Genomic DNA, 15,882 nt, shown 5'->3' with positions numbered 1-15,882 from the left:
GACACCTACACCCAGGGTGACATGAGAATCATGACGTCTTCCATAGTTTCAACATGACACCTCCAAAAGGCATATATTACAAAAGACATATATATGAAAAGAAACCTATTTGTATGCTAACTTTAATATTTTTTAAAGAACAAGCTCCATGTAAACTCTTAGTAGAGTAGGGGAAAGACCAAAAAGAGACTGAAGAGCAAGAGTGAGCCATGGGACCGTTATCAAATGTAAGAAGAGGCATGCAATTGATACATCTCAGAAGAAGGGACAGGAAAATGTCAGAAGAAATTGTTAAGGCTTAAAATTTTCCAAATTTGCTCTTCGCCATCTTCCCTCAGGCCTGGCATCAAGTCTCACCATGAAGGTCAAGCTGTGCAGTTTTAGCGGGTACAAGATCTACCCGGGGCATGGGCGGCACTAAGCCAGGACCGACGGGAAGGTTTTCCAGTTTCTTAAAGAAAAATGCGAGTCCGCATTCCTTTCCAAAAGGAATACTCGACAGATAAACTGGACTGTCCTCTACAGACGAAAACACAAAAAAGGACAGTCGGAAGAAATTCAAAAGAAAAGAACTCAACGTGCAGTTAAATTCCAGCGTGCCATCACTGGTGCATCCCTTGCTGATATCATGGCCAAGAGGAATCAGAAACCAGAAGTCAGGAAAGCTCAGCGAGAGCAGGCTATCCGGGCTGCCAAGGAAGCAAAAAAGGCTAAGCAGGCACCCAAGAAGACAGCAATGGCTGCTGCCAAGGCCCCTACAAAAGCAGCCCCTAAACAAAAGATTGTGAAGCCTGTGAAGGTCTCTGCTCCCTGAGTTGGTGGAAAATGCTAACTTGATAGATCAGAGTTTCAAATAAAGTTGTATCTAATGCTAAAAAAAAATTTCCAAATTTGATGAAAATCTTAAATACACATGGCAAGATAATTCATGAGTCCCAAGAAAAAGAAATATTAAGAAATACCAAAGTCTATCCTGATCAAATGGCTGAAACTCAAGAGACGAGAAAAAAATCTTACAGTAGCAAAGGGGGCTGCGGTCTGTGGCTCAACAGTCAACTACTTGTTTGGCAAAAGTGAGACCCTGCATTTGAACCTAGCACCACAAAACAACACACACACACACACACACACACACACACACACACACACACTGATACCACAAGCTAGCAAAGGTTTATTTTCTAATTCATATGTAGAACTAAACATCATGTCAGAAAATGTGAAAGTGAAATACAATGAATGACAACCTTTAAGTACTTGAAACTCTCAAATCTGGAATTCTATATCCAATAAACATTTCTCTCTGAAATAAAACTCTCAGACCAGTAAATCTAATGAGCAAATTTCTTGAAAGACAATGTCTATTGAGACTTAATTAAAACTAGATAGCTTGGCAGTGGTGGTGCACACCTTTAATCTCAGCATTTGGGAGGCAGAGCTCAGTGAGTTTGAGACCAACCTGGTCTACAGAACGAGTTCCAGGACAGCCAGGACTACACAGAAAAAGCCTGTCTTGAAAACAAAAAGACAGGGGCTTGTCTGTGTGTGTGTGTGGTGGGGGGGCAGCACTTGTGCACCGTCCATGGAGCATTGGGTTTGATCCTCAGTGCTGCAGGGAAAAAGAAAAACAACTGGATAGCCTAAATAATTACATATCTGATAAATTGTATCTAGACCTAAAATACCTGTACAAAACACTAAGCTCAGGTGGTTTCCCGGAGAATTTTCTGCACACTTAGGAAAATAATTGAAATGTACACAAAATCTTTCAGAGCCAGGTTAGGAAGGAAGAGCTCTCCCACCTGTCCTAAGGCGTTAGCTCCACAGGAAAGCCAAGTGCTGTCAAGTGGAGCTCAATATGCCCCGTGTACATAAATGCTACATTTAAAAATAGCTTATCCAATTGTAACATGTAACTCTAACAATTACTTTTAAATTAGTTCAAGTGGGCTTTACATCAGGAATATAATCTTCGTTTAACAGTTGAATACTCAGAACCATCAAGGAGAAGATAAAAGAAGGTTCAAATGACCTTCTCATATAGTGAAGAGAAATGAACTCTCAGACAACTAAGAATAGGACAGAACTGGCCACAGTGGCACTCACCTGGGATCTCAGTACTTAGGAGACTGAGGCAGGAGATCAGCCTGGCCTAGAGAGTAAGTTCGAATCCATTCTGACTACTAGTGCATCAAAAATCTGTATCAAACAAACAAACTAACAAACAGAAAGACAGGGAGTGTGGAGACCTTTCTCAACTTGGTAACACACATCTGTGAAGAGTCAGTATCATACAGATGGGAGAAAGACCTTGCCACTGGGCTCTGAGAGAAGAGGACATCTGTCACCATTCCCATGCAGTGTTCTACAATGTGTCACTGCTGAGCCATCTTGATTTCTATATTGGTTCCATTTTGCCTCCTCTTCATAGAGGTATGCCTCCTTGTCCGTTCATTCTTCCAGCCCCAGAAGCCCATAGAGTTGGATGTGGCACAATATGGATACTCCAAATGAATGAGCTATCAGTAGTATTGCAAAAATGAGTTACACCTTGAACAAGAATGCCTCTACGCCTCTTGATTTTCATTAACACCTTTTTTCAAAAGGTGACCATCCCCAGACTTTTTATGGAAAGTTTCACTTCTGTACTGATCCTTCAGACATCTTCATAGCTTGACTTGGGTTCTCTGTTATCTTCACCATCTTGTTAGCTTTTCCAGAAGTCATGAATTTTAAAACATCTCCCTGATGTAATGGATTGGATAGAGCTCCCTTTCTTCATTTTAATCCTTCCCTTTTGGCATCTCGACTAAGACCCTGTTTCAAAGGCAATTTCTGTTTGCCCAGCCTTGCTATGAGGGTTTGTACCTAGTCTCATTGCACCTTATCATGCCATGTTCAGTTGATATCCATGGAAGGCCTGTTCTTTTCTGAAGGGAAGTGGAGAAGCAGTGGATCTGGGGGAGAGGGGAAATTTGGGGGCGGGGGAGACTGGGAGAAGTGGAGGGAGGGGAGACTCTGGTCAGGATGTCTGTATGAGAGAAGAATAAATAAAAAGAAAAATAATAAACGTTAATAAAAACAAAAATAAGAATTAAAAAACAATGTCTGCAGATATCATTTGTTAGGATGAAGCCACACTGAATTGAGGGGTGTCCTATCGAAGACTTTGGCACAGTGAGAAAACAGTTGGACATGGTGGCACACTCCTAAAATCCCAGTGCACAGGAGGCTGAGGCAGCAATAGGTGGAGTTTGAAGCCTCTCTGGACCTTGCTGAAAGAGCAAGAAGAGTGCAAGACACACCAGGAGGGGTAACTGTGTAACAGAGTGAAAACAGAAGTTAGAATCTGTAGCTATTGTAAGACTCCCAGAAAGCTCAGGCCTCCAGGATCTCAGCCCAGGACTGCGGCCACCCCAATCACCATGGGGAGTCGAAAGCTTGATGCAAACTGCACGAGGCTTTATTAAAGTTGTTTAATGAGCTAATCCCATGTTAGCTAGGGTCTTTCATCCATCCACCATGGCAGATGGCTAGAAAAGACAGCTTGAACCATCTGCATAGAGATCTTATAGGGCAGTGTAAGGGGAGTGTCTAGGGGTACGCACTGGCTCAGGATTGGTGTGCCTCCAGGCTTGGAGGGCTTGCCCTGTGTTGATTGGTCAACTGGTTGTTATGGCCCATAGGCCCTTCCAGGGTGGTTGCTATACTCTGCACGTCATTGCTGTGTGCTTGTTCGAAAAGCACACCCAGAGCTTGTAAAGCATAGCACCACCAGCTAACTTCTGATTGGTTCCTTGCCACGAGGCAGGCGTCTAACGTCTTAGTGACTAAGGCAAAGTCAGACAAGCACATATTCAGCTGTTATGGCTGCTGAAAGGGGCAGGCATCTGACCTTAGTGACTAAGACAAGACCAGACAAGCATGTGGTCAGCTGTTATGGCTGCCGAAATGGGGAGCTGGTCCCTTCACTATGAGCCAAGGGACCCAAGGGTTGCTGGGAGCCAGTAGAAGCCATCCAGAAGTGAGAGGATCCTTTTAGATTTCTGCCTGGAACCTTGAATCCAGACCTCCAGCCTCTCAAGCTATAGGAGGATAAATGTATCCTGCAGTAGTCCTTAACCACAGTTCTGTGGTGATACATTATTTATGATTTATCAAAGCTTGCCTGAGGATTCAGAAAGCAAAGTCAGCCTCAAGCTACAGAGGTCAGGCAATGGTAATACACACCTTTAATCCCAGGACTCAGGATTAAGAGGTAGACAGATCTCTGTTAGTTCAAGGCCACACTGGCAACACAAAATTGATCCAGTCCTAAAAAAAAAAGAAAGCTCACACAAAAGTGATCTCAGCACCTGGGATCACATGCCCTTAATCCAACACTAGAGAGGTCGAGACAAGAGTGATATGGCTGGGTGTGGAGTAAGGTATAAAAGGAGGAGACAGGAACTGACAGCTTTTGCCTCTGAGGATTCGTGGACACAGGATTGCCATTTCAGCTGGGTAGAGGTAAGATCTAATAGCTTGGCTGCTTTGCTTTTCTGATCTTCAACTTGAAGCTTGAACCCCAATATCAGTTTCTGCATTTTTATCTTTTGTGTTACATAGTTTTGTTACCCAAAGTCAACTTGTGGTAGTGTGAATATAATTGGCCCTCATAAGCTCATAGGGAATGGCACTGCTGGAAGGTGTGGCTCTGTTGGAGTGGGTATAGCCTTATTGGAGGAAGTGTGTCACTGTGGAGGAGGCTTTGGGGTCTCATATATGCTCAAGCCATGCCCAGTCTCCCAGACCACTTCCTGTTTCCTTCAGATCAAGATGTAAGAACTCTCAGCTCACATGGTCCCCAGTGAAGTGTCAGGAGCAAAGAAAATTCCATTCCATTTCCAGGGGTTCCAGTAACCGGAGATCCTGTTTGCATTGAATAGACGATTTGCTATTGAATAGCATGGCCTCAGTGGGGAATGTCTCCTAGTTTGCATCTCTATAGAACTAAGCATTTGAATAGGCCTGCATCTGGGCGGAGGTGCTAGGTGTATAAGTAACATTGTGAGGACAGAGAGTTAGGAGCAATGAAGCAGAGAGGGGTCAGGAGGAGAGAAATGGCCTCCTCATGGTCATGGAAGCATGGTTAAGAAACAGCCAAGAAGATGCTAAATAAAAAAGACTAGTTTTACAACATGGAACTGAGGGCTCTCTAAAGATGACAAGATGCCAATGTTTGGTCTTTATAGCCTTTGGGTTGCTAGGAGTTTCCAAGTCCACGTTGCCCCACTCAGGCCGAACCTCATAACTGCTGTGGCTTGGGGCTGGGACATGCCAGGCCATGACAGTGAAGGGGGAAGGGACAAGAGCTCCTGAACAAATCCGGAGCTTAAGGGAAGGGGGTGGTAGGTAGGAGAAAGAGGAAAGGAGAAGAAGAGGAAGGAGGAGAACATGAGGGATCAGGAAGATTGAGCTGGAAGATGAACAGAGGAGAGCAAGAAAAGAGACACATCAATAGAGGGAGCCATTATAGGTTTAAAAAGAAATCTGGCACTAGGGAATTGTACAGAGATCCACAAGGATGACCCCAACTAACAATCTAAGCAGTAGTGGAGAGGCTACCTTAAATACCCTTCCCCTATAGTGAGAGTGATGACTACCTTAAATGCCATCCTAGAGCTTTCATCCAGTAGCTGATGGAAGCAGAAGCAGAGATCCACAGCTAAGCACTGAGCCAAACTCCTGGAATCCAGTTATAGAGAGAGAGGAGTGATGAACAAAGGGGTCAAGACCATGCTGGGTAAACCCACAGAAGCAGCTGACCTGAGCAAGTGGGAGCTCATGGACCCTGGTCTGACAGCTGGGGAACCAACATAGGACCAAACCAGGTCCCCTGGACGTGGGTGTCAGCTAGGAGGCCTGGGCAGTCTGTGGGGCCTCTGGCAGTGGAACCAGGATGTATCCCTGGTGCTGAACAGACTTTGGGAGCCCATTCCCCATGGTGGGATACTCTCTTAGCTTAGATACACAGGAGAGGGCCTAGGCCCTGCCCCAAATGACTTGACATATTTTTTTTTTTGATGATCCCTCATGGAAGGCCTCATCCTTCCTGGCAAGTGGATGGGAGACGAGATGTGGAGGGTCGCTAGGGGGCATGGGAGGATGGGAGGGGGAGGGAACTGGAATACGTAAAATAAGATTGTTTCTAATTTAAATTTATATATATATGTATGTATATGAACTCTCAGCTCCTTCTCCAGCACCATGTCTGCCTGTGTTGCCTTGCTTCTCACCATGATGATAATGAATTAAATCTTTGAAATGTAAGACAGCCACCCCAATTAAATGGTTTCCTTTATAAAAGTTTCCATGGTTGTGGTATTTCTTCACAGCAATAGAAACTCTATTACACAACCACAGCCTAAAAATAATAAGTAGAAAAATCTAGAAAAAAAAATACTAGTTCTTTAGAAGCGTGTATTCTTAGTGACATAATGGAATTTGGAAGCCCCCATTCCCTTCTTCTCAGCCAGAGTGGGACATGGCCCTCAGTCCAGCACTCCATACACTATCCACACACGTCACTCGGTAGCCGACTGGGTTATCAGTCACTGTGACAGTATCTCAGGAAGCCCCTTTTCCCTCAATGGCAGCCTACAAGGCACATGGATAATGATGTAGTAATTTGGACATACCAAAGATGCTGTAAACTGCTTCCTGGAAAGAATTCCTGACTTAATCAGCAAAGGAGAAGCATACTGAGGTTACTGAGGTTGCATCTTCCACTTGTGAAAAGAGAAAAAGAAATGTGTCTTAGGGCCATTGCCCCTCCCTGCAGAGGTCAGGGTGACAAGCTAAGACATCAGAGGCATTAAATGTATGCATGTGTGTATAGAAGCTGTATTATGTAGGGCCTGGCACTGGCCTTGGTTCTACTCATCCACTGGGGGTCCCAAACACATGTAGTGCAGGGGCAAAGGGGGCATTTTAAGACACCAAGTTTGTGTTTATTTTTCACGGTAGCCCTTGCTATGCAGCATGCTATTTTTACCTTTGCAATATGGCAGCATCTCCCATATCAATGCCCATCACATTTGTTTCTCTCACTGCTGCTTCTTTGGAAAGCATAGACTAAAATAATGTCATTGTTGCTCAGCGCTCAGAATGCAACCATGTCCACGCCCGTCGTTCCTGGGCGTGGACCACCTTTCTGTCTCATTCAACCTGTTTGGTTTATCTTCCCTAAATTAACGTACACTTCTCATAGCTCATAGATGCCTTTCCTCCTATTTTACAGGTTTGGGCTCAATAAGCTTCGGTTTGATAGAGAAAGTAAATCACCAGAACACAGGAGCAATCACTTCACCCAAAGGATGATTGCCATGCCAACTCCAAGTAATTTGAATTCAGCTTGTTTTTTTCTTTTACATCTGAGATATTAATTATAATAATGAATTGTTGCTCAAGTTAAATAAGTTTGAGTGCACAAGGCTTAAAAAGTGTACTTTAGCTGTGCCAAGATCAGTTCAATAAACCAATTACGTAGGGATTAAAGACTATTAAACTGAACTATTTTTTATATTTTCAAGCTTGCTTTGCTTCTTAATGTGTTAATATTTGAAAAGTTAAGGCTAAGTTGCAAACTGTGAAAAAGTTGCCAAAACCAAAATGCTTGGAAACTGATGTGTAGATATATGGTCAATGTTGAAGTTGAAGAGTAGAGTGGTATCTACATCTGTTATTGTCACCAGATCTCACACCCTTTCATCACTTCCCATTTCCTTTAAGGTGAAATTGAGGTTGTTTGGGTTTCCCATACCTGTCTGTCTTTTTCAGTAACACCTCTTACCCTTATCCCTCTAGCCTGCGGGTCACATTTCTTTACTCTCTGCATTATTCTAATTATTTAGAAAAGTACACGGGTTCTTCATATCCCACTCCAAACACTTTTTTTGTTGTTGTTTTTTCAAGACAGGGTTTCTCTGTGTAGTTTTTGGCTATCCTGGAACTCACACTGTAGACCAGGCTGGTTTCAAACAGAGATCCACCTGCCTCTGACTCCCAGTGCTGGGATTAAAGGCGTTTGCCACAGCCACTACTGCCGCCACCACCACCCAGCTCTTCCCTCTTCTTAATCTTCTAGTAGCTAGGCATCCTTTTCTGTTCAACTCAGATATAGGATGAGCATCTCTAATGCAAAAATCTGACAGCAGAAATGCTCCAAAACTTTTGAGAGTCAATATGTTGCCATGTTGTTCCATGTGTAAAATTATTTCACACATTGTATGAAATTACCTTCAGGTCATGAGGTGTATATGAAACAAATTGTTTTTTTTTTAATTATTATTAGTTCCCTGTGAATTTCATACAGTGTTGTCTGATCATATTTACCCTTCTGCAATTACAAATGAATGCTGTGTTTAACTTGGGCCATCCCAAAATATTTTATTATGTGCAGGCAGATATTCCAGAAATCCAAAACACCTTTGGTTTTCTCTATTTCTCATAAGGCATGCTCAGCCCATACTGACCTCTCTAGAAGTTTCCCAAGAGTTCTTATAGCATTTCTGTCTTGGCCATGTCATCCTCTGTATGAAACTGCGACAACACTCACTTACAGGCTCATAGTTTTTGTGTGCCAGGAATTCTGCCATATCTGAGCTAGTCCTATGCTCACACACTCACAGCACCTTGAGTGTGAAACCGGGGAAGAATCTACCTTCCATCTCAGCAAGGTTCCTGGTAGAATGGCTTTTCCTAAAATGCAACTGTAAGCCAGGACATATATTGTAAACATAGGCCAACTGGATGAACTAATGAGTAATGAAAAGGTTGAGGAAAAAGGCTTTTAAAAGGGAGGAGGGCTGGAAAGATGGCTCGGCAATTAACAGTTGTCACTGCTCTTACAGAGGGCAGCAGTTCAGGTACCAGCACCCATATAGGCTAGCTCATAACCATCTGCAACTCCTGATCCAGGGAATCCAACTTTTTCTCCTGGCTTCTACAGGCACTGAACTCACATGCATACACACACACACACACACACACACACACACACACACACACATTTTCTATAAAAAGAACGTTTTAAATGGTTGTATGTTATCAGTCAGATAGTTGTAGCATTAGATCTCATTGATTATCCCACTAAGTCCAATAAATTTCTGTTTTTCATGTTTCCCACCACAGCTGAAGTTTCTTATAATTCTGTGGAAGGTGAATCACAGTTTTATGAATCAGAACAAGAGTGGAATAATGAAAATTGGTCAGAAGAAATCGATTCAAATGAATCATGGGAAGATGAAGTGGACAGTCTGGTCGCCTGGACCAATGCTCTTGATGTAGATTCTTTGGACTATGAGAACTAACACTCAAGGGTTTTCTACACCACCCAGTCACAGTGCAGCCTCATTGGAGTGACCATGGAAGATGCTGAGAACATGGCTTCTACTCTCTACCCCTGTCGGTCTCATCTTTCTGCAAGCACAAAATACAAGTATAAGCCAGTGAATTGCTTGCTCTGGGTTTTTCAAAGTCTGTTCTTGCTTGGAACTAAGTTAGTTAGAATCAAGTGCTCACTGCAGCATCTGTCAATGTTGTTTTTCCATTTTCCCATGACCCATAGGGCACTGGAACTAAGTTCATACCAGCAACAGGTGGATTAGGAAAATTGCTGAAGGAGAAAAAGGATGGAAAGGCATTTCAGAGACTGGACATAACCCAAGTACAGGCAACTGCGACTTTACCTGTACTGCCTAGGTTCTTGGGTCTTCTATAGTCAAGGGAGGAGATGCAGCCATCCACTCTTGAGTTTTCCTAGACCTCCACCAGCCATCCCCTCATTTCTAACCATCTCCTTTGCTTCCTATCATTTTACTGCCTCAGCTTGTACATGCCATGACCCTTCTATGACAAAATACATCCCTGCCATGGCCTGCAGACCTCTTTCTCTCCACACACTGTCTAAATCAGATTTACCAATGGTAGCTGACACTGCACTCACTATTCCTTTAGTTGGTGTCACAGTTGGACATGATGCACAGTAAAACCTATTCTCTGATTATAATCTAAACTTGTCGAGATTACCAAAGAATGGAATTCTACAGAAGTCTGATCATGCTTATTGGGCCTCTCAGCTTCTCCCTTTCTTAAAGGATTGTTTTTGTTTGTTTGGTGTTTTACCTTTAATCGTGTGTGTGTGTGTGTGTGTGTGTGTGTGTGTGTGTGTGTGTGTGCCTGCAATCCCCAAGGAGGCCAGAGGAGAGAGCTGGATCTTTTGGAGCTGGAGTTAGAAGCTGCCGGATGTGGGTAATGGGAACTACTTTCATGCCCTTTGGATGAGCAGTGTGTGCTCTTAACCACTGAGTATCTTTCCAGCCCCTGGGCCATGCCTTTCAAAACAATGCTTTTTGCCACACCCTCACCAACACATACCCATGCATGCATGTGACTCCAACTCTGGGTCTAGTTATCAGGCAATCTTTTTCTACAAAATATAAAACCATTCCACAGCATTGCTTCTGATCATGTGGTACTCCCCTGGTTAACTAAATGCCCCAGGTCTGCCTGGGATAGTTCAGACAGTAAGGCCTCAACTGATCTTAGATGGGAGGTTGTACTGTTGACATGTCAGTTTGGGCTGGACATCCTACTATGACCAGCTGTTCTCTTCATTTTGACCACTTATGGCTTTCCATAATGGTGTCTATCTACTTCAAGGAGAAGTTTCTCTGATGAGTGTTGAAAGCTGTGCTCCTCTTTGACAATAAAGCTAAGTGTTTAGAGTGGTTTAGGAAAGTGACTGAAGTCCATTCTTCTCTAGGCCTCATGGTCTCACTAGTCAGAGGTAGTTGGCTACGTTTCCAGACCAGGCATGACTGCCTTCCCGATAAGTGGACCTATGTCCAGTTATACATCTGTTAGCTACTGCCAAGAAATGAGTGTCACTATTGCACTTTAAGGACATCTTGCCATGCTGGCCCTTGATGTGGTTCAGAAGCATCACATCTGGATAGGCCTGGGTTGTTTCCCTCCCATGGCAGCTTACATAGCACCTATGAAAGGTATTCCTCAGGGAAGCAGCTAGGGGATTTTATCTAGCTAACAAACTTCCTTTATGACATCACTTACCTTCCTAAACCACAGTGCCCTTCATGAGTCAGGAGGGCACCCATTCCAGCCCAGCTCCCTACCTTTGTGTCTTGGTCTCATTGGATTGCTATACAAAATGCTCCACACTTTGTAGCTTAGAAACAACAGAAATTCATTTATCTCAGCTTGAGAGAGTGGTTAAGTGTTGAGGTAATATGCAGCATCCCTGTGTTCACCAGAGTTGATTCAGTCGGCCACAGGCAGACTTGAGAGCCATTTCCAGTTTGACTGTGTGACTAGAAAAGCTACTGTGGCAAATCCTTTCTGTGATTATAGGCTGTGCCTTGCTGATTGATAGCTAATGCCATATGAATTGAGGATGATGGGATTGTCATGCCTGTCACTATTTTAGATTATGTAAGATTCCATCTCAGCCAACTGACAGGGTCTCCTGAAGGCTTTGAAGAAGAGCTGTAGTGTTGGGGAAAGGCTACAAGGCAAGGAATTGCCAGCTGCTTCTGGGAGCCGATAGTAGGGCACAGCTGATCATCAATGAGGTAATGAAAGACCTCAGTCCTACCACCTCCAGAAATGCAGTAAGCAGCAGTATGACCAAGAAAAGGCTTACACTCTAGAAAGGAATGCAACCTAACCAACATCCTGCCTCAGTTCTGTGCAAGCCTGAGCCCCACCATACCAGGCTGTGTCCAGAGTTCTGCTCTTGGAAACTAGAAGACTCTGGTTTGTGCTGCCACATACAGTCATACAGAAAATTAATTTAGCCTTTGCAAACAGTTGAAGTCTTTTCATAGACCTATGTTTTACTGTGCTGTAAATAAATATGGAGAAGAGAGGTGGTTCAATTGAAGGGAGGAGTATGTTGGAGCTTTTAAGAAGCTGCCATACTATCTCCTAGTCATAGTATAGTAGCACGGTTCTAGTTGTCTCTCCATGCTGACCAGTTCTTGATGTAGTGGGTCTTCTCAATGTCAGCCATTGTAGAATGTATAAGTGTCTTCAATCTCCTTTCCCCTGAAGACCAGCATACTGCCTGTCTTTTCATTTGCTTACTTGAGGTGCTTTTGTCTTCAAACATGCTACGATGCTTATTTTCCTATAATATTTTGAGAGTTCTAGATCCTGGCCAGCAGCTCCTTATCACATCATGACCTGAAGACATTTTCAAACTAGTGTCTGGTCTTTTTCTTTTCATCATCTTTGCAATGTCTTTTCAAGAACAATTTTTAAAAATTTGATAGTTTGATTATTTTTTCTCTTATAAATGGTGTTCTTTGTATTGTTTATGATAACTGCTTATTTAATCCAGTCAACAAGACTTCCCTTTGTTTCTTGTAGAAATTGTATAATTGTGGGGTTTTATATTACATCTACCATGTATTAAAAGCTAGCTTTAGTATATGATCACAAAGAAGTGAACCAAAATTTGTGGATTTCTTCTTCCTTCCTTCCTCCTTCCCTACCTGCCTACTTCCTTCTTCATTCCTTTATTTCTTTGTTTTGAAGGGTATAGGTATCTATCTGTACCAGCAATACTTCTTCTACCTCCAATGAGTCCCCTTACAGCTCTGCTGGCAGTTGTATATGTGGTCTATTCGCAGGCTCCCTAAGCTATTCCACCTTCTGTCCATCTTTGTCTACTATGGAATTTAGGATAAGTTTAGTCCTCAATTTTGTTGTTCTTTTTTAAACTTACTATGGCAATTCTAGGTCCTTTACATTTCCAAATAGGTTGGTATCAGCCCATCATTCTCTAAATAAGAATCATGAAAGTTTTGGTTTGGAATACATTGAATAGAGGGGTTGACATCTAATCTTATGTATTGAGTTGTCCCACCTTGAATCTTCCATTTTTTCCCTATGATCAAATCTCTCCTCTCTTCCCTCTCTCTCTCCCTCTCTCCCTCTCTCCTCCCTCTCCCTCCCTCCCTCCCTATCTCTCTCTCTCTCTCTCTCTCTCTCTCTCTCTCTCTTTCTCTCTCTCTCTCTCCTCTCCTCTCCTCTCTCTCTCTCACAGGGTTTCTCTGTGTAGCTTGTAGGCCTCTTGTCTGTGAACCTGTAACAGTGGCCACACCCCCACGGTTCTTTGTATTTTTCTGTGTAAATGCTCCCCAATAAACACCCATTTATCATTTAGCTTGGATCTAGTGAAGTCATTACATCCTCAGTAACTTTGTCGACCGGGATGGCTTTGAACTCACAGAGATCCGACTACCTCTGCCTCCGGAGTGCTGGGATTAAAGGTGTGTACCACCACTGCCTCTTAACAATACTTTGTAATTTTCTATTGTTCAATTACATATGTTTTGTAAGATGATTTCTTTGGAATGTTTTCTGGTTTTGTTTTAAATTGTGGGTTTTTGTTTTGTTTGCAGTTTGCAGTTTTCCTTTATTAGTATGTAGATCCAACTTGTTACAATATGGCTCAAAGTGGGACTGTGGCAGATCCCATTGTAGGGAACAAACATGCCATCAGGCAGAACTTACATAGAAAGGAAGTTCTATTGTGAAGGAAAGGAAGTGGGGGAAGGGAGAGAAAAGAAAAAGAGACAGAGAGAGAAAAATACAGAGGGGGGAGACAGAGAACAGACAGAGATCTGTCTACCTCCTCAGAGAGATAGCAGAAAGAGGGAGAGAGAAGGTGGGCGGAGTTTGCCTCTTAAAGAAAACTTTGCACCTGCTTACAGACTATGTAGTGACATAGCAGCCACAGGACCCTGGGCTGTCCAGAGTGCTGCCTGAGTGCATCCTGCCAGGTAACAGAGGCAAGCCAGCATGATGGTTGAATCCTAACACAACTTTTTAAAAGGTGTATGTTTTAAAGCAATATTTTAAATGAAAATATAATTGTTTTTCCTAATTTCCATAATAATTTATATGTAACGGTCTTGTTTTGGAGTTATTCTCTTTGCTCCCTAGTTCATTCTATATTAATATGTGATCCACATTAAGAATCCAACCAATCTCTTCTGAATTACTGTCACTTCTTTTTGTCACTTTTGCTCATATTGAAAGGTTTTGGGCTTGGAGTTCAAGTGGACACTGAGCTAGAGTGTCCTTTGGAGTGAAATACTTATTATAAGAGTTATCAATGCTGTAAACAGACAGACAACATCATGGCAGGAGCTGTTGGAATCCCTGCAAGCTCTACTACTGTCAGGGAAATGATCTGCTAGAGACAAGAAAGAAATTCAGTTCAGCACAACTTAGTTATCCAGTCTGCTTCAAACTTCTAGAGTCTCATCCTGAGAAGTTTATTTTTTAACATATTTTAAACACAATGCAACTTAGGGGAAAAGTTCCTCATGACAATTACCACAACAAAGCTTTCATGATCACATAGAAACTCCTTTGCAAAGCACATCTCTTTGGCAAAGTGCCTGTGAGCTCTTTCATAAGGATGGGCTCTACTGACCAAGAAACAGTGCTCAGGGTGAGGGAGGGTTTGTAGTAAACATAACAGTAAACTCCTTTGCAAAGTGCATGGGACTGCTTTCACAAGAATTAATTTTATCCATGAGAAACAACGCTCAGGAGTCTGGGAGAATCCTGCAAAACAGTAAAGATCATCAGACTACTAACATCACGCACTCCCAGCCTTCTGGGTGGAAAACATGTGTAAACCCCTTCTGTCGAAGAGAAAACCCTTCCTATATAACATTTCTGGTTTCTCTATTTCCATCTGTGAACACGAGAACCCAGGGCCCTCTGAAACCGGCTTTGAGGAAAGTTCAGGTCCCAATGCCAAAGATAAAAAGACAGTAGCGAGGGAGCTCTGAAGAGACTTTGAGCCCTGAACCCTGTCCACTCTAACAGATCTCAGTGGAGGAGGAGGCTTAATGCCACATAGGTATAATGAGCCGTCCACTGCATGGGCCAGCTTTCCAGGGAAGGAGCGTGCAATGGGACAGAGGGGCGCATCTTGTGGAGTTGTTCCATGATACTGGCTGCCCTCTGATGTTTCTTAGTCTGGCAACAGGAACCTGTAAACTTCACTGGTAATGTGAGAATGGTATCTATTATTCTCTTGGACTATGGACACCTGCAAGTCTGCTAATGGACTAGAGATTCGCAAACAGGCTTCCCCATGCCCTTTACAGCAGCTGCAAGTAGGTATTGCCTGATTAGCCCCAGTCCAAAACCTAGCACACACTTGTATTGCATAGTATTCTTTAGCTTCATTACTTTTGATTGCCAAATTTTTTATTAATTTTGTTCTCTGACAATGTTGTGCATTTATACAATGCATCCAGATTGTTCTTACCTCCCTCCCACCCCTACCAGTCCCATTTTGAGATTACTGACTTGGTTTTGCTTTGTAACCCATTCATTTAACTGAGGTTGCCTGTGTGAGTGTTGGAAAGGAGCCATCCATGGGATAGCAATCTCCGTTGGGTTTGTTGATGGTTTTTCTTAGAGTTAACTCTAAAGGGTCCCTGGGAATCTCAAACATTCTCATCAATTTTATTCCTTCTAGAGTCTCTATTACCAGCTCTTAGCCCAAGTATAATGAGTCCTCCCCTTTTGCTGTCTGTATGGTGGTCTCAGTGGTCAGACCTTAAAACCCAACTCTTAGGTTCCAATACCTGTTAAGATGGAAACAAAGACCTAGTTCATCAAGGACTTACCCCATTGTTACAGGATCCAGGAAAGTTCCCTAATTATACTAACTTTGCTTTTTGCACTGAAGTGTATCAAAGAGGATGTAGTTTTCATCTATAAAAGACAAAGAACTGTGATGCTTGGGGCTGCATGATTTGGACAAGTTCTCTGTGTAGCTGCCAGTCA

General features: G+C 42.9%; 1 pseudogene; it reads left to right on the top strand.

Moving 5' to 3' along the window:
* Positions 1 to 352: 352 nt before the first annotated feature.
* Positions 353 to 832, top strand: LOC103160076 (annotated as a pseudogene).
* The last annotated feature ends 15,050 nt before the right edge of the window (positions 833 to 15,882 follow it).

Source organism: Cricetulus griseus, chromosome 2 (genome assembly GCF_003668045.3).
Source record: "Cricetulus griseus strain 17A/GY chromosome 2, alternate assembly CriGri-PICRH-1.0, whole genome shotgun sequence".
In the NCBI taxonomy this organism is placed as follows: Eukaryota; Metazoa; Chordata; class Mammalia; order Rodentia; family Cricetidae; genus Cricetulus; species Cricetulus griseus.
The sequence above is the reverse complement of the archived record's forward strand: the minus strand, read 5'-3'. Positions and strand labels throughout refer to the sequence as shown.